General features: G+C 42.8%; 1 protein-coding gene across 6 annotated transcripts in view; it reads right to left on the bottom strand.

Moving 5' to 3' along the window:
- The window catches only part of SOX6 (SRY-box 6), a 410,347-nt gene that overhangs the window by 355,596 nt on the left and 28,052 nt on the right, over window positions 1-26,699 (bottom strand). For 4 of the 6 annotated variants that reach the window (XM_021401613.1, XM_021401609.1, XM_021401610.1 and 1 more), the window contains 2 exons: window positions 21,851-22,078; window positions 20,891-21,070 (listed from right to left, as the gene is read on the bottom strand). The gene's annotated coding sequence lies outside the window, so the exon portion shown is untranslated. Of the gene's footprint in view, window positions 1-16,538; window positions 16,601-20,890; window positions 21,071-21,850; window positions 22,079-26,699 lie in introns of those variants that run through there. The other 2 variants (XM_021401611.1, XM_021401615.1) reach the window with 2 other exon arrangements.

Raw genomic sequence — 26,699 nt, forward strand, 5'->3', positions numbered from 1 at the left:
TAATGGCATCTGACATGAAAGTGCAGATGAAGTAAAGGTGTGTAATTGAATTCCTCACTGTGGAAAAAAATTGCACCCACTGACATTCATCAACACTTCCTGAATGTTTATGGAGACCAAAAAGTGGATGTGAGCACACCGAGGTGGTAGATAACGCATTTCAGTAGCTGCGAGAGCAACAGTGTGTCACCTCCACTGGTGCAGATTTTTACTAGCACAGCATGCAGGCTCTTGTTGATCACTAGCAAAAATGCATAACTAATGGCTGTGACTATGCTGGAAAATGGTGTTTCATAGCTGAGAGTTTGCTCTATCAAATTGTGTTATTGTGCTCTTTTTAGCTGTTGCGGTATCCATGGAAATAAATAGCAGGCATTACTTTCTGAGCGACCTACTTATGATTCCCCCTCTTACGAATTTCACTGGAACTGCCTAGAAGCCACTGCTCTCCCTGTCAGAAGCTACTGCCCCTTTGCTCAAACACTGCCTTGTTTGAGATGCAGTGTCAACTACCTCTCCTTGCCACATAGTGACATTTGAAGCATTCTCAGTCATTTACTGAACCTCAGCTGAGAGGCGGGAAAGAAGAGCTAAATGTATCATTTCTTCAGCCCCTCCAGCTAGACGTGCAACAACATGCCTGTCTACACTCTTATCTAGTCTATATATACACTTTACCTCAGCCTACTTCAAAGATGGAGCGTAAAGGGAAAGGCAAACAGTCAAGATTTAAGATAGCACTTACCCGTACCCCTATTCCACCTTGATGGGAGCAAGCAAAAGCTTTTACAGAGATAATGAAATTCTCTTTCCTCACTGGTCTGAAAAGGCCAAAGTTTGTTCCTACTGTAGAAAAAAACTGCATCCATTACCTCTGCCTGAGACACCTAGGATCTTCCCAAGTTGTTTTTTTTTATTATTATTCTCTTTGTTCTACTAATCCCTTACAATGCTTGCTCATGAGTTTAGAGAGAATTATGACCAAATACGTAGGTGAAAAATTAAAAATATAATTGGGAATAATCATAAAATAACAGAAAAAGATTCTCTGGTTTCCTTAATTCCAGCAATGTTAAGGTACTGCCAAGATCATGCTTTGTAGTAGAACAGGTGAGAGGAGGAAGAAAACAATTAGAACCAAGACCTTACTTGGTCAAGACTTTTTGAAAGAAGATAAATACCTGAAGGAACTGCCTAGAGATTTAAGTTCAGTTGAAGTTCGCTGCTAATTATCACCTGAAAAGCACTCCTTCAAAATTAGAAGAAAAAAAAAAGCTGATAGAAAGCAATGAGAACTTGGAAGCAGAAAAAGTCATTATAAACAAAATATAACTTATCTTCAGAATTTGATACACTAATTGTAGACAGGCATTATTAATTTCTGCAGATAAACAACATAGTTCTAAAGAAAGGAAGAAATAAAATGTGGGTCAAACACTGATCTCTTGATCAAAAATCTTAGCAATTTCCTATTATACATAAGTTGATTACAAAGAACATGTTTATTTAGCATCAGTAATTATGTAAAATGAGCCATTCCCCCTAGAGATTATCCATAGCCTTCTAGACAAAACAAGCCCCAGAAGTTTTTAATCCTGACCATGTTGAAGGCTGACCATTAAACAAAGGAACAGGTCAGTGAGGAAATTCATAAGCCAAAAAAATATATAAACCACCACTAGTGAATAAGGATTCAGTCCTCCAAAGTGCTAAGCATGTTGGCATCAATCCAGAAAAGTACTTAACTATATGCTGAATTTTAAGCGCATATATAGTCTCATTCCCACTGAGATTATTCAGAGGCCTTAAAGCTCAGCATGTGTTTATACAGTGTGTTGAAGTAGGACCGGAGCACTTGGTATCGTGGGGGCTTAAACCCTGAGTTTTATCAGCTGGACCTGAAAGTGCTCAAACAAATCAATTTTCTACCTGCTTTAGTCAATAACTAAACTTTGTTCGAAAGTTTTGAACCATTTAGAGATTATGAACTCCAATTACTCTTCTTACACAACCACAAGTGTGAGAATGAAGTATCACCAGACAAACCAGCGGTCCACTACAGCATTTATTTTTGGTTTGGGGATGGAGAATGTCAAAAAACAACATCAAAACCTCTCAATTATCGTACCTTAGGCCCAGAAAGAGGACCAAAGACAATCATTTTGTCTGAGAAAAAAAAAAAAAAAAAAAGCCCAAAAACTGAATATGTGCTGCTGAATTTAATGGTAATCATTGCCTGAATTACTGGGAATAAATGCCGACTATCCAACTCATCATTGGTATTTATTTTAATACAAAAATTGTGATAAGAGACAAACTGCTCTTCACACATCTGATACTATTTGTTACGGCTTCAGCACTGGAGAACTGGCAGCTCGTGGCTGTCGACTTCTGGCAGATGAGAGCCTTTCCCAGCAATTGCCTTTACCACAGCTCTGGAATGCACCACCAAGGCTCAAGCATGACCTATGAAAACTGGCTTTGACACCTTGCATGCTTTTCAGACAATCAGAAGAGCAAAATGCAAATAAATTAATTTCTCACATCAAGCAAGTAATGACTGATGTTAAAACAGCCTTTCATCTATGTGCAAATGGGGTTATGTTCTTTCTCTTTCCTTTTGTTTGTTTTGTTTTTTTTAATAAATTCAAAGCCCTCCTCAATGGGGAAAAAAAAAGAAAGAAAGATGTACCAAATATTTTTAAATATAAGTAAAGGCTTTTTATTAAAATCTGAATTTTCAGAGATATTGATATACTAATTGTGTGAGAATTTGCACAGAGAAACTTCAAAGAAATAGAACCACATGCATCTTCATGTCTGAAACAAGATCTGAAAAGCGAAGGAAAACTATTTCATGTAGTGCCTGCAGTGCCTCATTTGGACAACTACATTATATTGTAGCATAAAAATGAATTGGCAAACATGCACAGTCTGACCCTAAGTCACCAGTCAATAGACGTGATATAGCAGTTTTAGCTACACTGAAGATTATTATGGGAAGCCCTAGTCTACAGCATTCACCAAGAAAAAAAAATCCCACCCACTATGGCATATTTTTACATGCTCATGAACCCAGTCAAGTTGTAGCAACAGATGATCCCACCAAATGCAGACACCCTTAGGAGAGACATGAAGTATCTATGGGTTTTTCCACAGAAGTTTCAGTAGCTCAATGCCCCTCATGATGAAGTTTTCTATTTCTTTTATTTATAGACTGGTTTCCCATTTGTTACCTCTCCAACACAACTGGCTGGTCAGTCTAGATCTGTTATTTAAACATGGTGCAGAGAGTCCAGTTCAGCCAAACATGCACAACTGGAAGACTGTAGCCTACGATCTAGTTCTGCTGGACCATAGAACAATCATCAACAGTCCATAAAAATTCTCACACTGAAAGCAGTATTATAGATATAAGAGCTGCAGAATCTTCCAGAAAGTTAAAAGCATAGGAAAACTGTGTGACAGAAACTATGATGTTGATATCTTCTCTGTTTCTTGGAAAGTGTGAGAATATAGGTGAAGATGAAAAAGTCACTAAATAGCCCTTGAAAGGCTTCATTCCCTAATGCTGATCTGCCCCTGCATATTCTACGTTTTCTGTCTCTTTGCTTCTCAGTCTATCCTCTTTCTTCCATTTTTTCCCCTTGTTTCCTCTCATTCCCATCCCTCCTTTCCCATCCACAGAAACTGACTGCTTCAGGTTCCAAAGCATCTATTTCATTCCTGCTTTGCTTTTAGCTACTGTCAAATCTTCATCACTAACAAGATCAAAAAGCTACCACTCTTCCACTCACAACTATTCTGAAGACATAATATGCCATTCAATTTCACATTCAACATGCAAACCACAGATCAGTGTATAAGCGTATTAGGGTTACTAATTTATACTGATTATTTAGAATCCATAAAGTCTTTCAACAATATTTGCTATCAAGTAGTTATTAGAAGGATCAGTAAAACACAGAAGTGTTTAAGGTTCATGCTAATTATCCACAGGCTGTACATACAGACAATATGATATTCATGTATACATCCAAGACTAATTAAAATATACAAAAGTGACCAAACTGATCAACTTGAATTTTATCCAGAAGCCTACCTTTCCTCAGGTAGGAAAGGCAGATAATTTGTGCCTCACAGTATTTGTTGTGAACAACTTCATGAGCAATAAAAAGGGAATAAGGGCTTAGTCTTAAGCATAGTAAGCACTGAAGAGGACTTCTTTGACCACTGCATGCTATCTTCTTAGAAAAACAGCTTTACACCATCTATATGGAGAAGTTGTAATAATTTTAATGTATTAACCTATCACCAAATACTATCTGATTGTAAAAATTCTCTATGCATGCTCAACTGTAATAAGAGCATTACAGTTACTATTCAGTTAACACATTAATTCTTCTCTCCCATCTTTGTCTTTTAATGTCCCTTCCCCTCCTCCTCCTCTCCCTTTATTTTTTCATCCCATCTTTTTCTCCCACACAGATTCAAGAAGGCCCAATTCAGCACAGTGTGACATCAGCAGAGATCAGCAACAGCTGCTGTTCCAGCTACAACAGCGAATGGATTTAAAAAAAATCAAGGGACAACTTTAAAGTTAGGGAAAGCTGTTTAAATTGAATAAGTAATAACTACTGAGGATTTGGACTTTAGCTACACTCAATAGGGGTGCTTCATTACCTACTTGTGGGAATGCCACTTGTCTGTGATGAGGTCAGAGCCTCCTGGTGATAAATTCCATATCTGCTGTTTAGTCCGGTCAGCTGAAAATAAACTAGCAGATGCCATGCTGATTTGCATCTAGTTGCTATCGATACTAAAGAGACAATATGACAAAGACAGGAAGTATCATGTGGGAGCCACACATAGACAGTCTGAGGGGAAACAAGCATTCACCTTCTTTATCTAATCATCCCATGCTGAATTAATGAAATATAAAGTCTTCCAGAAAAGGAATACAGTAAACAAACACAATTTGGGGGTGGATTCTTCTCTCACTCTTTTCTTTGTAATCCTAGTCATTTCTGTGTCATTTTTATTTAAATAAAGAAAAAAAATCCATCAGAAGTAGGATCAGAAACAGCTTATGCCTTGAAGTTTGCACTTCTGTAAGAGATCATCCTTACATATAATGCAGCATAACAATTTCCTCCTGTTCCTTTTCCCTTTTGGTCACATTATGCAGAATATTGAGTTGCTTGTGCTCAGCATACTCGGTGCAGTTTACTCTGTGCTGGTGAGACCTCACCTGGAATACTGTGTCCAGATGAGTCCTCAGTACAGGAGAGATGTGGACCTGTTGGAGCGTGTCCAGAGAAGGGCCACAAAAATGGCCCAAGGGATGGAACACCTCCCCTTTGAGGACAGGCTGAGAGAGCTGGGGCTGTTCAGCAAAGAGAAAAGAAGGCTGCGGGAAGACCTGAGAGCGGCCTTTCGGTATCTAAAGGGAGCCCATAAGAAGGAAGGGGACAGACTCTTTAGCAGGGTCTGTTCTGACAGGATAAGGGGAATTAGTTTCAAATTCAAAAAGGGGAGATTTAGAATGGATTTAGAATGGATATAAGGAAAACCTTTCTTACAATAATGGTGGTAAGGCACCGGAACAGGTTGCCCAGAGAGGCGGCAGAAGCCCCATCCTTGGAGACACTGAAGGTCAGGCTGGACAGGGCTCCAAGCATCCCAGTCTAGCTGTAGGTATCCCTGTTCATTGTGGAGGAGTTGGACTAGATGGGGTCCCTTAAGGGTCCCTTCCAACTCAAAAGATTCTATGATTCTATACTTAAATAAATGAAATTGGAATTCAGCCTGTTCAAGGCTTCATAAATTACACAAATTAGAAACTCGGTAATTAATCCAAATTCTCAGTAATTACTCTTTGTTTATCTCATCTACCTTCTCCCTCCTATCTACTTTTTCCCTGAAAATACTCTATATAATGCCCAGAAGAATAAAAGTCTTTCAATTTTAAAGCATCATCTTGACCTCGAGACGGTAATTTGATCCCATTCCCATCACAGTGTGTCATGCAGTAGTGTTTTAAAATCAACTGTTTGTGGACACGCCCACTCACTCCACACAGTATCTGGCACTATATCTGCACTAGAATACATAGCAATATATCTCCACTAACATCACTAATTAGAGTTTTTGTTACACGCTTAAAATAAACACTGCAGATTGAATCATTATTGTTTAGAGGCAGTGGGGAAGATTAAAATAATATGGAGGGTTTTCACTGAGTAAGGAAAAAGGAGAGGAAACATGAGGAAAGACTTTGCACACAAGTAAGGAAGGAAAACAAGACTTTCTCAGGCTTTCACCAAAGGCCAAGGGAAGATCTGCAAAGCTGGGAAGAGCAGCCCACTTAACTACTTGAATACTCCGTAGACATGGCCCCTTGAAGTCTAGATTGAGCATTGTGGTGAGACAAGCTGGTCTGGCTCTGCCGTGCCTCTATAAGCTTGCATACAGAGGTAGCAAGGGATGAGGTCAGGGGGACCACTGTGCCTAACTGGAGGCTGCTTGAAACACGCCATCCTTCAGGAGCACTGCACATATGATGAAAAAGCATGAGGACATTATGAAGCATAAACTAATCTACACCCAAACTGCAGAAGCATTTCCTGAAGAATAAAAGGAGTCTGTGATTTATTTATCTGCAGCAAAAATATAAATCTGAACTAGAAAGGCATCGGCTCTCCAAGTCAAAGTAGCCAGATACCAGAATAGCCAGTATTAGCACACTCTTCCACCTCAAGGTGGTAAACTGACTTCACACTCAGAACTTCAAATCTAGGCAGATCCTACAGTATGGGAATGTTCCTTTCCTCTCAAGCAAGTACACAGGCAGATTTGGAACTTGGTGTGCTCTAAGAGTAATAAAAATACATAAATAACACCACTAAGAGTTAAAAAAAAGATCTGTTGTCCTACCAGTAAAGCAGAAAGGAGAAAGTTTTACCTTACTCCTTTCTCCAGAACATCGGGTAGCAATGCCTTTCTTTCCTGACCTCCATTCCGTTTCATGTTTTTCCATCTTGTTACAGTTCTCTAAACTTACTCCTCACAGTCTGCGTAGCTCTCAACCCATTCCAACACCATTTAGCCCACAAAATCAAGATGAAAAACTGATCATATCTAACCTGCTTTGAAATAAATGAAGAGACTTCGTTGTTACTTTCAAAAAGAAATATCACAGGTACCATAATTTCTACAAGGAATGAACAGGCAGTATAATGGGCACTAACACCTATAAAATGCAATCAGAAAACATGACAGTTTTCCTAAGAATTCATTGTTGTTCTTTTGGGCAAGCTATGAAAATAAATGCAGATACCATAACAAAAATACAACTAAAAAAATATGTTGAAACATACCTACTTGTGTACACCTACCATTACTTGCAGTAAAGGCTGAATAATGTATGTTCTTATTGTAGTGACCTACGTGAGTCCCTCAGCAGCAGGAAAAAAAAAAAAAGAAAAAGAAAAGAAAAAAAGAAAGAAAGAAAGGAAGGATCTGCAGGAAGATATTGTTCAGCAGGTCAGGGGTATCTGAAAGAAAGAAAGAAAATGCATAACCACAGCCTACACATTTACGGAAAGTCAACAATCAGAAGGCTCACACTCTGTATATACTACAGCAGTAAACCTACTAGAAAAGTCTGTATGGAGAAACATATGATCTAGTACACAGTTGACATGAGATGAACTCCTATCAGTATCATTCTAAAGCCATAAGCAACATCATGTAGATGAACCTGATTCCACCCTAACTGAAACCAAAGCAAGTTATTTTCTACACTGGACTGAATGCAAACAGGACCTTCATATGCATCCCCTGCCTCCCAGCATAGTCACAGAAGAATCTTTCCATTGAATTCTAAAGAGATTGGACCATGTCCTAAGGACCACAGTTGTGGCTTAGAGTAAAATGGAACTCTTCAACTTCAGTAAATGGAGTTGCACTTGTTTATGACAGCTGAAAATGTCTCCATGTGACCAAAATATTTCTCTTAAGCAGATTAACATTCAAGTATATTGTATATTAATATAGTATGCAGCATATTAATATGGTATATTAAATCCTTCAAAATGTTCACTCTAATAATAATTAGCCAGACAGGCATATGAAAGTCTTCTTATCCAGAAAGCTACCAAAACATGATCCATTATCTAGTTTCCCCTACTACTTCAGTAGTTGGCTTTGGTATTTCTGAGGCAAAATGTAGCAACTATCCTTAGCACGCTACTCTACTGCATTTAGGAGAGGAAGTAAGGATTAACTGAGCCAGTTAAAACTATAAGAAGAATGTAGATGGGCAACTACATCCTATCTTAGCTGGAATTAGGCCATGACATTGAGGTTAACCCCCTACTTGTGCAAAAATACCATGGGTTTTTACTAACCACAACTGGTCAGGATTTCAGTTTAACAAGCCCATCCACAACAATAATACAAATTTTAAAAGCATACACAACATCCTCTGAAAGTGTGATATTATAGCTCAAAGTACTCACATACTCATACACCAATTTTAATCTAAAACTAGGCAAAATGAAGCAAGATTGCAAGAGTACCTAAATGCAAAACTTTCACAGTACAAACATCTGTTTAAATATGAAGACGTTCCAAAAGCTTCGCCTCAGTAGTTTCAGAGCATTAACAGATAGCCTCTGTAGAACAAGTTTCCATGAGTAATGAGAAAATTTGCAGCCGTCACTGCCTCCTCCACACTGGGACACTGACCAATACAGTTTATGAAGTAAACAATTCAACAGCAGCCCTTCCGGAACAGCTCTTCACCAGGGCAATCTGCTCTGGAATTAAAGTCACATTTATTCCAGAAAAGAACATCCAGATAGGGACCACTCTGCAATGTGTTTTGCTGAATCTCATTCCTCTCCTCATGAGCAGGTCTTTGGAGTAATGTATTAATTCTCCTTATGTTGTGTAACAGTTAGTTGGGATAAGTAAATACATCTTATCATTAAAAATATTATCTCCTGCACATGCTTTTAAATTGCCGTGAAGTATGGTACGTAAGAAATCATGCTATCTTCAATAAATCTCAAAAATACTATCATTTTTTGTTTCCAATAAAAGATATTTCAAGCAAATAGTAAAATTTCAGTGGTATATGGAAGGGGTCTTAGAGAAACACACACATACAAAAAAAAAAGCCCTACTATAAACAAGCCATCATTCTGGTAAGAGGAAATACAAACAACCAGAATAAAAATAGTTGACGCACAAAAGCCATAATGAGGGGGTTGCTCAAAAAATAACTTCTACTTTGAATGGTTTGGATGAAATACAAATTATCCACAGAAAAGTGTGGACTGGCATAAATGTTTGTACAAAATTATAAGTATATTTCTAGAAGTATGCAAGAGACAACCGCCTGCATGCTGCACAAGGTCCCAACAACGCTCTGCGTAAGTGCTAGTGCACACAGTCCAAACCACTGCATTTTAATTACTATGCAGCCTCAGATATATTGCCTTTGATATGGAAATGTTCTTGTTCTCTCATCTTCACATACGGTCTCATGCACAGAAATCTTTATCTGATTCATAAAAAATAAACTAGAATCCAATCTCAACACCTGACCTCAGTGCTTAGAAGTTTTTTACTAAGCACGGTGTCACTATAAAAAGAATGGATAATATTGGTGTAAAGTTAGATATTTTGAGCAATGATATGAAGGATTTGCAGTTAGGAATCAAATCAATACTTCACCTCTGAGGTTTTAGATTTTCCTGTTGCCTTGTATCAGACTACTAGAGACTGGAGAAACAATTCACTACACCTTTCTGTCTAGCTCAAGAGGAAAGATGAAAAAATTTAAGTGACATCCAATCTTACCACCAATAGAAAAGAAGTAACTTGGGCACTCAGTGTATGAAATAGATCCTGAAATTTAAAAAAAAAAATCCTCAACATTAAACTTCCCATCATTTTTTTTTTTAATTTGTACATAACATTTTTGTGCATATTTTAAAGGTATGCACTGTGAAGTTCACACAGAAAGAAGCAAAATGTATCCCAAGCTTTACTTTATCAAACAACTAGAATAAACAGAAAGAATATTTAAAATACAAAAGCAGCACGTTTGGTATCTTGTATCAGTATGTTGCCTATAAGAAAGCTAAGAATTTTTGACTTTGACAAATTCTGCCCGTCACACAGAAAACATTAAATATTCGAATCTATTTAGAGAATTATCCTAGCTCTATAGAATTACAATCTCTTTTTATAAAGAATACGATCTGTGTAACCTCTCTATAGAAGATAATGACCCATCTGTAAATCATTTTGTTGCAGGTTATCTGTTTTTCATCACTTCTAGTACCTGCCTGTGCCTGATATGATACCCTTAAACACATTAACTTGATGGAATGTTTTGCCTGACTTCAAAAAAGCATCAATTGATAGATATTTATTCTCCACTATAAATGAATGACTCTGATTAGCCTAGTTTACCAATACATCTAATTTTATATTACTCTTGCCAATTCACAAAGCTCAAGAAATATTTGATTAAAATCATTTCCAAGCAATGATTTTCAAACTCTTACTACTGTTTTCTTTCTTCTTAATTTAAGAAGACAGAACAGTAAACATAAAAGTGATACGAGGATTTTAAAATATACAAGAGGAGGAAAGAAATGTCTATGTACAGAATCTTGTTTCTTTAAGAGAAAATCCATTTTTTCAAGTTCCTGTTGTACTAATTGAAAGAGAATTATTTAAAACTTCACTGAATACTTGAACATACGATGGGTATGTGCAGCAGTTTCACCAGTGCCAAAGAACTCTAGACTTTCTGAAAGACAGTAAACTCAAAATTGGCAGGAAATCTCTCACAATTATGTCACAAATATTTGTTTGTTGCCACAGAACAATGTTTTAAAAGAACACCTACTTCAGTGCTGAAAAGGCTTTGAGAATGTGCAATCATCCAGTTTTATCACAGCAGAAATCATCTGCTTTCTGGCAAATATATCTATCAGATCTCTCCCTTCTGCACAGATCTACATTTAAATAAATATACGTGTGTTTCACCTAGACATCAGACCAGGTCGGTATGCCACCTTACTAATGACAAGATTTATCCAAACTTTTTTTTACAGTAGGGTTGTTTACAATTGTAGTTTTTACAGTATGGTATTATGATCTGCAATAATGTATCAAGAAATACTGCCACACAACTGTGCATCTAAAAATTTCCAAATAGCTCATTCAAAATAAAAGGAAATCCAGTTTCTACGTTTTGGGAATAAGTCTCCTAAAGTTTCTACTCTTGCTCTTCTACCTAAGGGGAAAAAGAATAGAAAACAGTGCATAATTAAAAAAAAAAAAAAAAACACACAAAAAGACGCTGAGAAAAAAAAAAAAAAGACCAATAGGAATCAGCTTACTAACTCAAAAACTTGGAACGTGCACCTTTGTGTTTCACTGCTACTTGACGAATATGCCGTATGTGAGCTACCGAACACATCATACAGCAGTACTTCTCTCCCAGGTTCTGACATCATGTAGAAATGTTTCAAAGCCCTGTCTCCTTGATTTACTATATTAACTGAAATGTTTTAAAAATATGTCCTTGTATCACTTCAGTTGACATAGCTTATATATACACAAACACCCCTATTTACATAACTTTAAAAACATTAGTCATTACACACAACCTCTGCCAAACAAGCCCACTGATCTTTCAAGTCACACTATGGAAAGAGAAATATACATCACCCCACTGTATGGGGTGTAAAGAAAATTGCATCACTGCTTCTCCAGTGATTTTTGTTCCACAAAATTAATAAATAAATTGACAGAAGCCTTTTAAGTGTGATCCATGCAGTTTTAAGGGTGAAATCAAACCAAGTGTAAAAGATTAATGGATATGCTTCCTGAAGTGATATCTCCCAAGGTGATTATAGTGTTTAGCACATATAAGGTCATGACTAAAGAAACTTTCTGCTGCCCCCTGAGAACAAAATATTTGGTTTAGCTATCATCACGCAAAGCTCTGTCCTTTATTACCACGAGATATCTCGAGGCCTCTAAGAACGTACATGGATACTTTCAACTAAAAATACGATCAAAGACGCAAAGAACACGTCCAAAGGGATTTTTCCCCACCGTGCAAAAGAAGTTCAGCTGGAAGTGACCACTAGTAATTGTTGGTCATGTATTAAAAACTGCTGGCTAGGGAAAAAAGCACCAGCAGTCCACAGTTGTCAACAAAATCAACGCGACAGGCAAAGGCAGCTCACTTTGGACATCAGTTATTCCTTTCTACAGGTCAGGTACTGACAGTCTAACGAAGAAAACCGACAGGCTCCACTTGGTTTATCTTCTCGCTTTCATCAGGGTGTAAACGTAAGAAGAAAAAACTGAAGCAAAATGTTACGTAAGCTCAGCAGAGAATCAGTATCGTGCAGGGAGACAGCCGTCTGTCCGACTCCCTTTGCACTATGTGTAGAACGCGTGCCACTAGTTTGCACCCAACGATACAGCTGAAAAGGGAACCAAGTGAGCTTCGTGGCAGCCCAGCTAAGACTCTCAGCAGTACTGCAGCAGAGTGGAACTGCAAAGAAGACAGACAATAATGCATATAGCAGAAGATGCGAGATTGTAGAGCAAAGGGCCTCTTGCTTTCTCATAACTGAATGAATTCAAGTTCTGCGGGAGGAGGCCAGAGAAATCAGAGGGAGCGAAACAAAAAGTACGCCAGGAGAAAAGAGGCCAGGCGCTGGAAGCCGGGAACAGAGCGGGCAGACGCCAACGGCCGGAGCCCTCGGCCCGGCGGCCCCCAGGAGGGCGCTGCCACTGGCGGCCTGCGCGGGTCGCCCCGGAGCAGGGGCCGCCGGGCCCCCCATTCCCACCGCCACAGCCGGCGGCAGCAGGCACTCGGCCAGGCCTCGCAGCGCGGCCGGGGCAGGGCTGCGTCCCTCCGCCCCCCCGCCTCCTGCCGCGGGAGCGTGGTGGCGGCCCGGGCAGCGGCCTGGAGAGCGCTGGGAGCCGTGCCCGGGGCTCACCTTCCCCTCCCCCCAAAGGAGCGCGCTTCGGCTGGGTTTGCAGGCGATGCTGGCCGGGCTGCGCTCGGGGCACCGGTTCCAAGTACAGTGCCTGGTTCGGCTTCCGTATATTCTTTGGCTTTTAGTAGCTAGCTGAGGAAAAAAAGAAAGCATTATTGTTTTCCTTCTTTCCTTCTCTCATTGCCTATTCTAAATTTGACTCCAAAGTTGAAGCAGTTGAATTGGCTAATTCTGAATACAGTCTATTGAGAGACCAGACACAGCAGTATATCCCTGTATAGCAATAGATACAATGTGCTGAATTGGCAGTCTAATTATAAATGTGGCATTTGGACCTCCTTTCAGACCCAGTGCCACCTTACCTTATGAGGGAACTTCAACTACAGCAACTGTTCAAAACAAAATGCCATTACAGGATCAGCTTCACCCAACACTAGAACCGGCCAGGGGATTGTTTTACAAACAGCCTTTCTCACTTAACACAAGAATGTATTATAAGAAAAAGTTATGGATAGTGCAGAGTCCGAAAAAAAACGCATACGTAGTCTCTGCCAGGTGTCGAGCTACTTCAAACTGCAGCATACTCCGAATGACCTCATTATTTTCTTTTAAATGTGCTCACTATAAATAGATTATTTCTTAGGTTTACTAGAATGAGCTGCTAGGTACGCTCGCTGTTTATATTCCGAGTGGAGTGAGCATATAACATTGCGAGAACAGAACCACGCGAAATATCCTGGCTCGAAACAAAAACCTGCAATAAGATATTGCCAAAGAACTCACGGTGCGCTGGAAAAGTTTTTAAAGCCTCTTTTCCAGAGAAATATTTGTATATAATGGCAGACTACACACTCATATCTCACATTCATTCTTACTATTTGCTTTATGGTATAATGGCTTAATTAAATGAGTGGGCACAAGCACGTCAATAAAACAAGTCAAGTCAAGTCGAGATCTCAAAACAGGTTTCAAAATTACTCCATTACATGAATATGGAAAGGGAAATTCGTTAATTTTTGGACCCAAAACCCTGCTGGGAGACTGCATAAGACCGTTCTCCTGCCCTCACGGCCGGCTCTGAAGATGGGAACACCAAAAATGTTAAAATGAGGGTAAAAGAAAACAGTAGGAACAAAGTGCCGCTCCTGTGCCGAAGGCTATTTAAATTAGCTTAATAAACACACACCTTATCTCCAAACAGCAGGCGAAGATATATGACTTTATCACAGAAAGTTTTACCGTCTGTATTTTTGGGAAACACCCCTAGGACAGAGCTAATCTGGCGTCCCCAGGCCCCCGGCACGCTGACTTCCCGCAGCCCCCCCGCCACGCAGACACAACACTAATTGTCTCTTCACGTTGCCACTTTCACTCCTTCCCTTCCTTCAAAAAAAAAAAACCACACAAAACCCACACACACAAAAACCGCTGTGAAACGGTCCGCCGAAAGCTACGACAGCAATCAAATCGATATGATCAGTGCCTCTGATTGACCTCAAGGCCCTGCTCTGCTAAAGCGCACAGCCCCTGCTGCAAAGCGGGTTAACTGCTTGCCGCTGTTGAACACAGCCAGGAACCGGAGCTGGGAAGCTCTCCCGGCAGAGGAGCAGCTCCTTGGCAGCTCAATTATTAACGCACGCGTGTAGGTACCTGATCACATCGCGCCTATACGTTCCCCCTCCCGCACCTAAGAGCCGCGCTCCCGCAAGGGCGACCCGGCGCCGCCACACGCGTGCACGCGTTCCCCGGGCGGCTCGGCGGCAGCGCGGTGCCCACTCCTCCCCGGAGCAGGGCAAGGCGCGGAGGCACTCTCATTAGCTCCCACTGATGACTCCTTTCAGGATCGTGAATGGAACAATTGTCAAAAACTGCGGGAAAAAAAAACAAGCCCTGAGACTATTATATACAGACACAGCTTGTGTGCGCGCATGTGACATTTTCAGGCAACCCAGATTTGTCCGTAAACTCTTCGGCATTATTCGAGATAAAACATTCAATTGCTTATACGGTTAAAGAGGCCGCTTATCCCCAATCAAAAATCCACACAGCTTCGAAGGTAGCGAACGCCAGGAAAAGCACGAGCTCTCCGCCAGACACACCTTGCCTTCCTCGGATCCTACGGCACTGCCTGTAAACAGCTGCGCCGCGCCGCGCAACTGTCACTATTTTATTTTAAAGGAAGAATAATAACAGCAATAATAACAAGTGAAATACTTCCTGAAAACTTACTTTGCATTTAGTTTAGGCACTAGTCTTTTTTTCAGCTCGCAAAGGAAGCCGTTTTGTCCAGGTTAGGTATTGTCTACTTATGGATCAGCCTCTGGCTAGGGGTTTATTTTAATTTATGGCTTATGCATTCTTTTAAGGTCGATTTGCATGACCTCCGGCAAAGAGCTACGGCAGCGAGAACTCCCGAGCCGGGCGTTGCCACAGAGCGGCACGCATCGCCCCCTCGCCGGGCGCAAACAGAGCTCTCCGATGATGGAGTGCTTTTTTCCCCTCTCCTTGTGTATCACAAATTAGGGCGCGATATCAACGTTAAAGTTTTCGGTATAACTTTATCCGAGCCCTCTGCTCGCGGAGATAAGGCGGCGCTCGGAGCCGCAGAGCCCCGGGACAGTGCCCCGCTGTGGCCAAGGCCGGCACTGCCGCCCGCAGCTCCCGCAGCTTTGTATGGCTCCCCGCTCCGGGGATAGCACTCGGTTGTGGCCAACTTCAAAGCGCTCACCCACCTCAAACTTAAAGGAGAATCTAAAAGCCCCACTGAACTCCTCTCGCCTCGCTCCATCCCGTGCCCTCCGGGGTTAGCCGCGAAGAGAAACCCACGCGAACACTCCGGAGCGGTGACAGCAGCACTCCGCTCTCAAAGATTTATTTCGGATTTTATTTTTCCTCTCCCTCTCTCTCTCTCTCTCTCTCTCTTTCTCCCTCTCGTGTTAGTTCCCTGCGTACGATCTCTTCCCGGCACCATGTGTTCGCCTGCCGTGGGGGATCTTAAAATACAGCGCTGATCTGTCACTACATTTTAAAATAAACTCTACTCGGGGAGGATGAGAAAGTGTTGTGATTTCGGGGTGCTGAGGTCCCTCGGTATCTCTAAGCCTCGGGATTCGCACAGCCCCGGAAACTCGCCCGGGGACGAGGCTACAACTAGTTTTTCCTAAAGAAAAAAGTTAAAAAAAAAAAAAAAAAAAAAAAACAACCTCGTGGTATAAAAGTAAATAATCGTGCAGGGGGAGGCGGGGGAAGGGGTGCATTCAGCAACGTTAAAAGCTAAACAACACAGCTACCTCCGGACGCTGCTCCTTCACTCAACTGCAACTAACAACCCATTAAAGACAGCGCAGGGGGAACCGGATTCTCTCCTGCAAAGCGACATAAATCCAGCGAAAACCCATTAAACCACCACCGCCGCCACCAAGCAACGCAGCACTACACACCACAGCAAACAACAGGTATACAACACAATAGGGCTTGTTTTTTCCTGGTTACCTCCTCGGGATCCAGTGTGGCACAAAGCACTGGGAGAGCCTCCTTTTTTTTTTGCAACGCGCTTCGGTAATTTTCATTAAAAAAAAAAAAAATAACAAAAATAAAAAAATAAAAAAAATAATAAAAAAGAGGAAAGGGGTGAAAGGGGGGAGAGGGGAATAAATGGGTAGTAATTTGGTAAAATAAAATAAAGTAAAAGAAAAGAAAATAAATGAGCTAGAGTCTGCTGGTGTTTCTCCGGGCCATGGATGTGCAGGATCCCGATCGTTAGAAGTTTGCGGATGGGTTGCCTGGAGATTTGCTTACAATCAGGTTCATTATTATTATTTTTTTTTCCCTCCTGAAACAAGTGAAGGCGATGGTTACTGCTGTCAATCTTGGCAATCAATGTGAGCGGCCATGTCGTAAGTATTCAAAGCATTTCCCGTCGTGCAACATCAGAAAGTGAGTGGCCAGGGCATTGATCTGAGGAAGGCAGAAGGAGGCAGGGCTCCCCCGCCCAGACAGCACAGGCAAGATGAGACAACACAGAGAGAGAGAGGGAGAGGAAAGGCTGAGAGGGAGAGGGAGCCTGGGAGCGAGCGAGCGGGGAAAGCAACAACTGCAGAGAAAGTGAGCACAAAACAGAAAGTGAAATCACCCCGGGCTGCCAGCCGCATCCCCGAGAAGCTATCACCACTCACATTGCTATTAGACAAATGAAACCTTAAACCTCTCTCCTCTAATGACCACTGATTGCCCGGAGTGGTGAGGAAAGGTACCAGAAAGTTACCGGGAGGGGGGCGAGGGCGGGCAGGGGGAGGGCGGGCGAGGGCCGGAAGAGGGGGAGGAGGGGGCCGGAGGAGCTGCGGGCTGCGCGGGGGGAGCGCAGGGGGACCCCGGCGCTCCCCGCCCGCGCGCCGCTGCCCGGCACACGCCGAGCGGTATTGCTCGGCTCCCGCCACGGAGGGTGAAAAAAAAAAGAGCAGAAGGGAAAGGGGAAGGGGGAGACCGTCTGCGGGACGCGGGCCGGGCCGGCGGGGACGCAGAGGGGAAGCGCTCCGCGAGCGCCCGCTGACAGCTGATAGATAGATGGTGCTCCGAGGAGCCCGATCCCACAGCCCGGCCGGGATGAAAAGCAACCGAAACCTGAAGTAGAAATGACACGGGCGGTGGGAGTCAGGCTGCGGGAGCCCGAAGGAGCTCGGAGCCCGCAGACCGCTCCGCGGTGCGTTCAAAGGAAGGCGCGAACGTGAGCGCGACTGACAGGGGCGGGCAGGTAGGGGCTGGGGGAAAGCTGACTTCGGACGGACTCCCGCGGCGGTGCCGAGAGCTCCCAGCAGCGGCGATATGCGAAGATCTCCCTGCTAAAAGGGCAACAGCCAGGGACGTGAGTCCCGATTTAGGAACTCACGCTCCCTTGATAGTGCCAACTGGGAGAAAATCCGGGAGAAGGAAGGGGAAAACTCCGAGGTGATGAGGGAGAGTCAACCAGAGGCACAGAGTGCTGCAGAGCCAAGAAAGTCTCTCTCCTGTATTTTTACATTCCAAAGGTAAACATAAAAGAGACTTTCAAACTGTCAGGGGCCCGCAGATCAGGTGGGCAAGCAGCTCTGCAAAGCTAACGTCTGCCTCTTTTGATATTATTCACACCTATAGGCTAAACTGTTGTTAGGATGGGAGTGCGGAAAGCAACCTCAAGCCCACAAAATGAGAGAGAGAAGTTGTTGATTCATCTCTGTATTTTTGGCACTTTCTCCCCATTTTCCAGAAGGCGCCTGGAACAGTTAGTAACAGAGAAACTTTTAAATTTTAAAATAGCTTCATAACTTATAGAGGCCAGAAAGACGAGGAGAAAGCCTGATTTCACTTCCCTGCTCTCGCAAGCTGAAATCTGCGGACTAGGTTAGAAGCAGAAACACACAGCCCTCCTGCAAATGAACCCTGCATCATAAGGACGTGATGAAAATTGGGCATTACTGTGATGGCACATCTGATCTGGCCCTATTTCATTTCGCTAACAAGATGCAAGGCTCCAAGCCCTGCTAGAGCCGTGCCCATCGCAGTCCCCACCCTGCTTTCCGAGGTGCTATCGTCCCTGTCTGGTCCAGCCCAGGGAAAAAAAGAGTTTGAAGTCAGAACCTCTCGGAACAGCGGACCTATCTAATAAGGGATTTTTTGACAATTTCACTACAATAAAAGAAGCAATCAAGTCTTACTCGGCAAGCAACAAGCACGTTGAAACAACTTAAAATTTATCTAGTAAAGCTTTATCATAAATTAGCTAGCTGAGGGCATAGCAGCTAATTTCCACGCATTCTTCCAATTTTAATAAAAGACACTACAAACCTGTAATTCGGAGTTGGAATGAATTGTTAGATTGGAAATACCGAGCTTGTATTCACCTGCGTTCAGCTAGTTCAGACTATTCACCTTGCTGCAGTTATCTACGGGATGGATTTAACAACAGGAAATAGCTCCCTGTCCAGACACTGCTGCGTCCTCTTTCATCTTTAATTGTAAGAATTCCCGTGCCCGGTCAGTAGCATTTTCCTTCTAACGCATGTAAACCTGCTGAGAGTAAAGGAAACACCTTGACTTTATGCTCAACCAGTAGCTTTGGCGCGCAAGAAATCTGAGTTCTGTAAGAAGACAGAGGCAATCAGAATACAAGGACGAAGCGTCCCGCCCTAGTTCGCTACCCCATCGATTTGTTATTGGAAGCTTTTTTTTTTTTCTCTAAAGGAAAACAGAAGAAAGATAATTAACACATCCTTGAAGGTAGCATCCTCCTTCGCACAACTTCCTAAGTACGAGGCGGCAATGAGACAAGAGATAAGGAAGGCGTCGGAACAATCTAGCCGCCCACCTAGGTCCAAGCCAGAGGAGCATCCCTCCGCGCTCCCGAAATTCCCGCGCAGGGGCTGCCACTCTGCTGGGGCAGGGCACCGCAGGGATGCGCCCGCGTTCCCAGGCGGAGCGCGAGTAACACTCTCTAGCTTGTTGCTTCCCCGTGTGATCAATTAAGTTACAGATGCAGCATGCAGTGCCGCAGAGTTACAACTTCCCCGCGGTAGAAAACGGGGACTCCGTGGGCATTGTATGCAAATGTGCATGTATGTGCTCTGCACAGGAATAATTGCGCTTCCCTCTTTGTTTACATAAGTGAACATCCGCCGTACGCACGTGCAGATAAACAAGCAAACGCTTTTACTTTTAGCGTTACTATGTGTTCAGAGACTACATTTTACGTTTCTTCTCTCGCTTTTCTTCATTAGGGCTAGAGACGGGCACAGCAGCCAGCGCAGGCAGATGTTGGAAAGGGATGCTGGGCTGCTCTGCGTCCTTGCAGAGGGAAGGAATCAGCCTCTCGGTTCACGTCGGGGCACTTACCTGCTCACAGCTGGCAGTGCATTTTGCGCCGTCTCTTTCATTAAACACATAAAAGGAAAGCGATGTTCGACAAGCAAAGCAACCTGTGTGTTGAGTTTTACCTCATCTTTAATAAGACGAGCAAACCTACAACTCCTGTGGAGTTGGTAGAACAGTCTCTGAAGTTTTCATTCAAAGGGCAAGAAATTCCGCCTTAAAAGTCATTCACCCCGTTCTAAACTCCCCTCTGTCCCCAGTAAGTGCCAGACAATTAACAGGCATATTTCAAAGTTCCCTCTGCTGACACTCTCCGACAATGAAGACTTTTTGTAGGCTTGTTAAAGATGTTCAGAGAAAGTTATGCAAGATAATCAACAGCATCTGAGAGAAAGCTAAAGGAGAAGAAGTTAAAGTCTGTTCATCCGACTGGGAGAAAGTTTTGTTAGACAAGATAAAAGCACATCCCTGCAGTGTTCTTCATAAGCAACACCGTCAGCTGATGCGAGTTCCCCTTGAACAAGTACCTCTGGCGATATTCTCAAAATTTAGGGGACGTTTGCACTTTGTAACGCCAAAGCTAAAGACCTGACTAAAAAAAAAAAAAAAAACCCAAACAACTGAATTCTTTAAAGCGTCATCTGTCAACACAATGTATTGTCCTGGCAGAAGCGGGTACAAGGAGGCTTTAATTTCACTTGAAACTGTGCATCACCCTCACGGTGAAGGAAAAAGCCGCAGCAACAATCTCACAATCTCCCCACTTCACACCCTCGTTCAAAAAAAAAAAAAAAAAAAAAAAAAAAAAGGGGGGGGGGGAGAAAAAGGGAAAACCACATAAACTTTTACAAAGAAAAATAAAAGCAAGTTTGACATGAAAACCCCTTCCTGTCTCGGAAAGTTCATTTTAAAGGTCCCCTCTGTAAATCTAAAGTGCAAACACCAGGCTAAGGTAGTGAGTGGCTGGAATTTGCATGCTGATAAGAGAAGGCTGTTGTACTTACAGTGACAGAGGGCAGGCTGCGGAAGAAAAGCTGTTTGTGTTAGCCTGAGAGTCACCCAGGGCTGCAATGAGAGGAGAAGAGAGGAGTGGGAGTGCCAAGCTGGATACACCTTCACCGCATCTCATCACATCTGCCAGCCTCTCTCTCCCTCTCTCTTTCATTTCCACATTCCCTTTGTTCCTGAAAAAAAAAAAAAAAAATCTACACGTCACATCAGTCCCCAGATGCAGTCTACACCAAAGAAAAAAAAATGAATAATTCAATCAAACTGTGCATAGTCTCTAAGGCACTAAATCTACTGCACTTAAAGAAACGAAGGGTAATTACCGCTATAGAATTAGAATAAGGCCAGAGCGCGCAGGGATCCCAGGGTCTGTAAACTCCACGGTCAAATAAAGTTTCACGTATTTAATCCTTTGACAACCCCAATGTAAACTAAAGGGGAGGATCAGAACTTATTCCGGTTGGGTTTGAGAATGCTTGAAGTGAATGTTACAGAAGCGGAGCGCCCGTGATCTGTGACAAACACAATGCGAGGAAGTCGAAGTGTTTCACTGCATCACCTCCAGGGTCCGTTCCCCCCTCCCTAACGAAGAGCAGACCACGCTCCCACCGGCTTCTGCCGCTCTCTGCAAGTGCAGTGGGAATCGCTGGCAGCCAGCAGCCGCCTTACCTGCTAGATCGCCAATAACGCCTGACAAAAACTCAGGCTAAGAGGCAATTTTGTTCCACGCTTTGGCGGAGAGAAGCCACGGGGGATTCGCAGCGGCGAGGATTGACTCGAAACGCTGCCCCTGACTCGTGGATTCGCGCTGGGCTGAGTTTGGGGACTGCCTGCCGGGGGCGGGGGGAGCGCGCTGGGGAGCGGATCCCAGCTGGGCGGGCGGCAGCAGCAGCGCTGCCGGAGCCCCGCGACAGAGCGGCCGGGCCGGAGGAGGGCCGCACTTCTCCCTCTCCTACCTCTAACGGTGCGCTCTCGGCTCGGAGGTAAGATGACTCTATATTGTGTTTATTCTCTCCGGGTGACTCAGGTCCCAGGGGCATGCTTCTGTATTAATGAGGGCGGCGGCACGGGGCCGTGTCTCAGATCGTTATACTGAAATCGTTATACTGAAATCAAGCCGGAGTTTAACGTCGGTATCTGCTGCTTTGCACTTTCAATCGCATTCTTTGTAAACTTCTGGGAGGCTAGGGGAGGAGAGAGAGAAGGGGAAGAAAAACAACCCCAGGTGAGACCGCACCGTGACGCTGACACAGTGTGCTGTAATTCAGCGCGGCTTTGTGCCGGCCGGGACGATTCAAACACCTTCCACTGACGTAGAGCATCGCGCAGCTCCTGTACTCGAACCGCTTTAATAGGCAGTTTTGATTTATCCAAAACATTAACGGAACTGTTATTCTAATAAAGGTAAACTAGAAAACACTCTTGCCTCTCCGCTCACTCGGGCTTTGTTTACGTGCTTAAAACGCCACCGTGAGGCCGGCGCGTATAAAGCAGCGAGAGCAGCCGCCTGCCAAGGAGCTCTCGGATTAGCACTTCGCAAAGCAAAACAAACAGCGGTAGCGGCAGCGCGAAAGTCATCGAAGAATCCGCTGCCGGCGGGCGCGGGGCCGGGAAGCTCCGCCGTGGGACCGGCGCCCGGGCCCCCGCTCGCACACGGACACGCTGGTGAGGGAAAGAAGGGCGGAATTGAAGGCTTGGAAGTGGAAAAGCACACAGCGAAGAAAAAAAAAAATCAAGCGTATTCCCTGCCCGCCTGCCTCTTGGCGGAAAGGAGCGGCCCCACGCGATTCCCGGTCAGCTAGAAGCAGCCCCGGCCGTCCCGCTGCCCCCTGGCCTCCCGCTGCCCCGCAACAACCCGAGAGGTCCGGGCCGCGCTGCCGTTGCCGCTGCCTTGCACGGTCCGCTCCCGTCCCCGGGCACACGCAGGCCGTTCGCATTGCCCGGGCTTTCCCCGAGGTTTAGCTTCGCAAGTCTTCCTGGGGATTTCAAATCACAGGCTAGGTTAATAATCTACACTCGATTCGTTTAATAGAAGGCAAATTAAAAAATAAATAAATAAGACTAAGCTGTTAGACCCACAAGCAGCACGTGGAGTGACGCTGCTTCAAGTTGCGGGCAAGGCTCAACACAGGGAGTTTCCTGGGCACGCTCTAGGCACAAGGAAGCTATAGCAAGGGAGCAGCAGCGGGAGGCGGGTGCTGTTCGATGGGAGCACAGCATATCATCATGTACCGCCGCTCCCAGCCCTGCTCTCACAAAAAGCCCTGGGCCGGGAAGGTGTCCTGCCCAGGGACTCTCAGCAGCTGGTAGGATTGATGCTCTCCCCCATCCACCGGAAAGCATTCATCATGCCCAGGTGTCCCATCACCAGCAGGGCACTAACTGGGCCAGCAAAGCTGAAGTCACTGAGCTCTTGGCTACGAGTTGCATTGGCAGAGTAAGTTCTGCAAATGAATCACGAGAGTGCTAATAAGAAGCTCCAACTAGTAATAATACAAAAAAAGTAATTACATTTGGCCATGATTAGAAATTATACTAAGATTGAATACCTGATACTGCACAGGTATAGAGTGAAAAAAAAAAGAAACAGGTGTGCAACTAATTGTGGAAGGTACAGGGACTTCCAATGAAATGCTCTTCCCATTCTGGATATCTCAGCTATCACCTGGTTTTGTCTCATTGTCAACTTGATCGTTTTTCTACGGCCATCTCTGTATAATAGGGTGATCACAGAACACAGTTAATGTATGAAAAAGCAGTCCAAGATGAACAATTATTTCAAACGTCCATTTTCATCAGCAAGCCGGAGCCATGTAGGAGACACAGCAGCCATCCATCCCACAGCCCCGCTTCCTTGCGCACACACCTGTGGGCCCCCTCCCACACTGCTGCACCACCAGCCTCAGCCTCAGGGACAGCTGAGTGTGCTTTGCACAAGGGAAGGGGCACACAAGTACTGGCATGGCTATACTCCCCCTGTTTGAGGAGCTGGGAGGAAATACGTGCTAAAGACTCCTTCTAGCCCACGCTAGTACTGTTTTATATGACAGCCCAGGGTAAATCAGAGGTCACTGATACAACCATGCTGGCTACTGAACAGTTTTCCCTAGAACCTGAGTTAGGGAAAAACCTTTGCTGAACACTGTCATGGCAATCCCCTGCGGATGTCTGTAAGGGTTTATCAGCCCATTACAGTGCTCTTCTTTTTCTTACCGGCCATGTCCCATTCTGACAGTGTGCGATGTAATTCAACTGTATATGTATAAACTCTATATTATAACACTATATTTATTCTATCAGTTTATTTTTGTTTCATGCATCAAAAAAAAAAAAATCCTGACAACAAAGCACTATTTTTAAAGTTCCTGACCTAACTACCACACTACAAACAAGATACTACGTAAAAACCAAAAAACCCCAAAGGCCAAAATAAATACACAAAGCTGTCTTTGACCTGGGGACTGGCCCACATTACAAACAAATGCATTGCCACTAAGCCATATACATGTGACACGTGAACAGAAATAAAAGTAATACTCAGGATAGCCAATGATTTTGTATTTTATATTACTACTGCTGTGCACTTTTAAAATGCAATGTTTTCAAGATGTTCCTGTGAGTTCGTGAGAGTCTGGCCTAAGCCATTGCCAGTTGTTCCACTCACAAGCTCAAATCCTGTGCATGTACAGTGCATGCTTCTTGTTAAGAAGATTAAAACAATGATGCCAAAATGGATGAACTGTTCAGAAAATATCAATACCAAAGATGAAAATGTCTACAAAGAGCTCTGGGGGTACAAAGCCATTTTGGCCTGCCCCATTCTGCATGAGGGTTATACATACCACGGCACACTGCAAGGGTGGCATGGCCACCTCCTCCCTTTGATCACCCCTAAGAACACTTCACGATTTCTAACTAAAACAGGCAGTAGTAACTTCTTGCACCAAAGTTAGCTAAAAAGCAAATCACTGTATAAATCTTTCAAAGAGTGTTTTAATATAGCTTACTGAACCGGGAACATTGGGTAGGAACTGCTGAAAGTGTTCAGACTGTTAAAAACTAAAATGCGACATGATCTCAACATATTTGAACATTCATTTATATGATTTTTCTCCCCAGCATAATATCAAATTTAAGACTGAAGTACAGTAAATGTGACTCGACTGCTTTGGAATCTTCCTAAGACAAATGACTGGAAGATCAAGGTGTTTTATTTCCTATTTGAATCAATGATCAATAAGTCTTATACATGAGAATCATGAATTTGGACTATAAAACACACTTTTTTAATAAGTGCAAGTTATACTGAATAAAATAAGTATGTTTTGAGAGCAAAACTCACTATTTTTTAAGTCATTGCAATCTGTAATTATGAAGTAACTTGAATAAGGCATCTTACATTGGTCCTAAATTTTTTACTCAACTAAAACACTCATTGATTCCAATGTGAGTGTTGCTTGAGTAATAGAGTTCCCTGTCAAACTGCTAAAATCAGCTAACTTCTAAAAGCCTGCAGATTGATGGAATGGCATGACTATACTGAAGGTATGTATTTAATATGGAAAAAATAATTCACATTACCAGGCAAAAGCTTTTTAGCATTTACAATAAAATAAGGCGGTAACTTAAGTAGATACTGTAAGTAGGTTTATAGTTCTGTGTCTGGTCATGCAGACTCTCATTCTTGTGACTTTACTTGTATAAGTGCATCGGTACTTGTGTCGCAAACATTTGAGCTTTAGGATCTAGGGCAAAAGAAATAGGAATATGTGGGCTCTCAATATTCCCTAGCAAAACAAGACTATCTGCAAATCAGTTACAGCAAATTACACCGCAGCTGTTATTCTAGGACGCTGAATTTAGAAGTTTGTGACTGACGATATATGTTTTCTTTGTCATGAGCTCTTTATCAACATTGTGTATCACAGTTAGGTTTTAAAAAACATTCCCATAACAATTTGAACTCCTTTATAAAAACACCAACATCAAGCAAATGGAAAATACTGAAATACACCTTGTTCTCAGGTTTTTTTAATCAAGTACTGAAAGCTTAATTCTAATAAGAATATTAGGTAAATAAATGTTAACTCTGCCCGGTGGTATTAGCATAGTTGAAATTGCAGTTTATAAATTTTTGAGAGCATCGGCATCATGATATGGTTGTCATAGAAACTGCGACAATATGTCATTTCAATTAATTTTACATGCAGTGATGCTGAGGTCTGTGTAACAAATCTTTTGAGAAGTTATGGAAGTAAATACAGAAAAGCAGGAATAAAAAATACAAGCAAGTAACGGTACCCTCCAATTATTATTTAATTAACAAAGCAGGAAGAATTCTAAATTACTGTTAAAACTATAATCCAACACATGGTTGGAGAAACAAGTTAAGTAGACTTTCACTTCAAAAGCACAGAAGTTCAAAAGACGAAAGACAGAAAAATTGAGATTGTGTCTGAAAATAGTATTATTTCCCAGTGAAGCAGATTTGGACAAAATATGTTAAAAAAGGATTTATTCCTGTTTAAGAAATATAATATATAATAGTTTTAAATCATGAATGGTCCCTTTGTGTAAGAAGCAAAAATTCAAAATTGTTACAAATCCAGAACCATAATACAATAACAAAAAAAGAAGCTTTAAAGGTAGGAAATGTAACATGAATAGATTTATTTTTCCTGTAGAATGCAGCTACTGTGTATTATGAATGCTACTTTAGGTAAATTATTCCCAGACACACTCAACTGACATTAATGACTTGATTATTAAAACAGAAAAGCTAACTAAAATAAAGGCAGTGTTTAA

Source organism: Numida meleagris, chromosome 6, assembly GCF_002078875.1.
Source record: "Numida meleagris isolate 19003 breed g44 Domestic line chromosome 6, NumMel1.0, whole genome shotgun sequence".
Taxonomy (NCBI): domain Eukaryota; kingdom Metazoa; phylum Chordata; class Aves; order Galliformes; family Numididae; genus Numida; species Numida meleagris.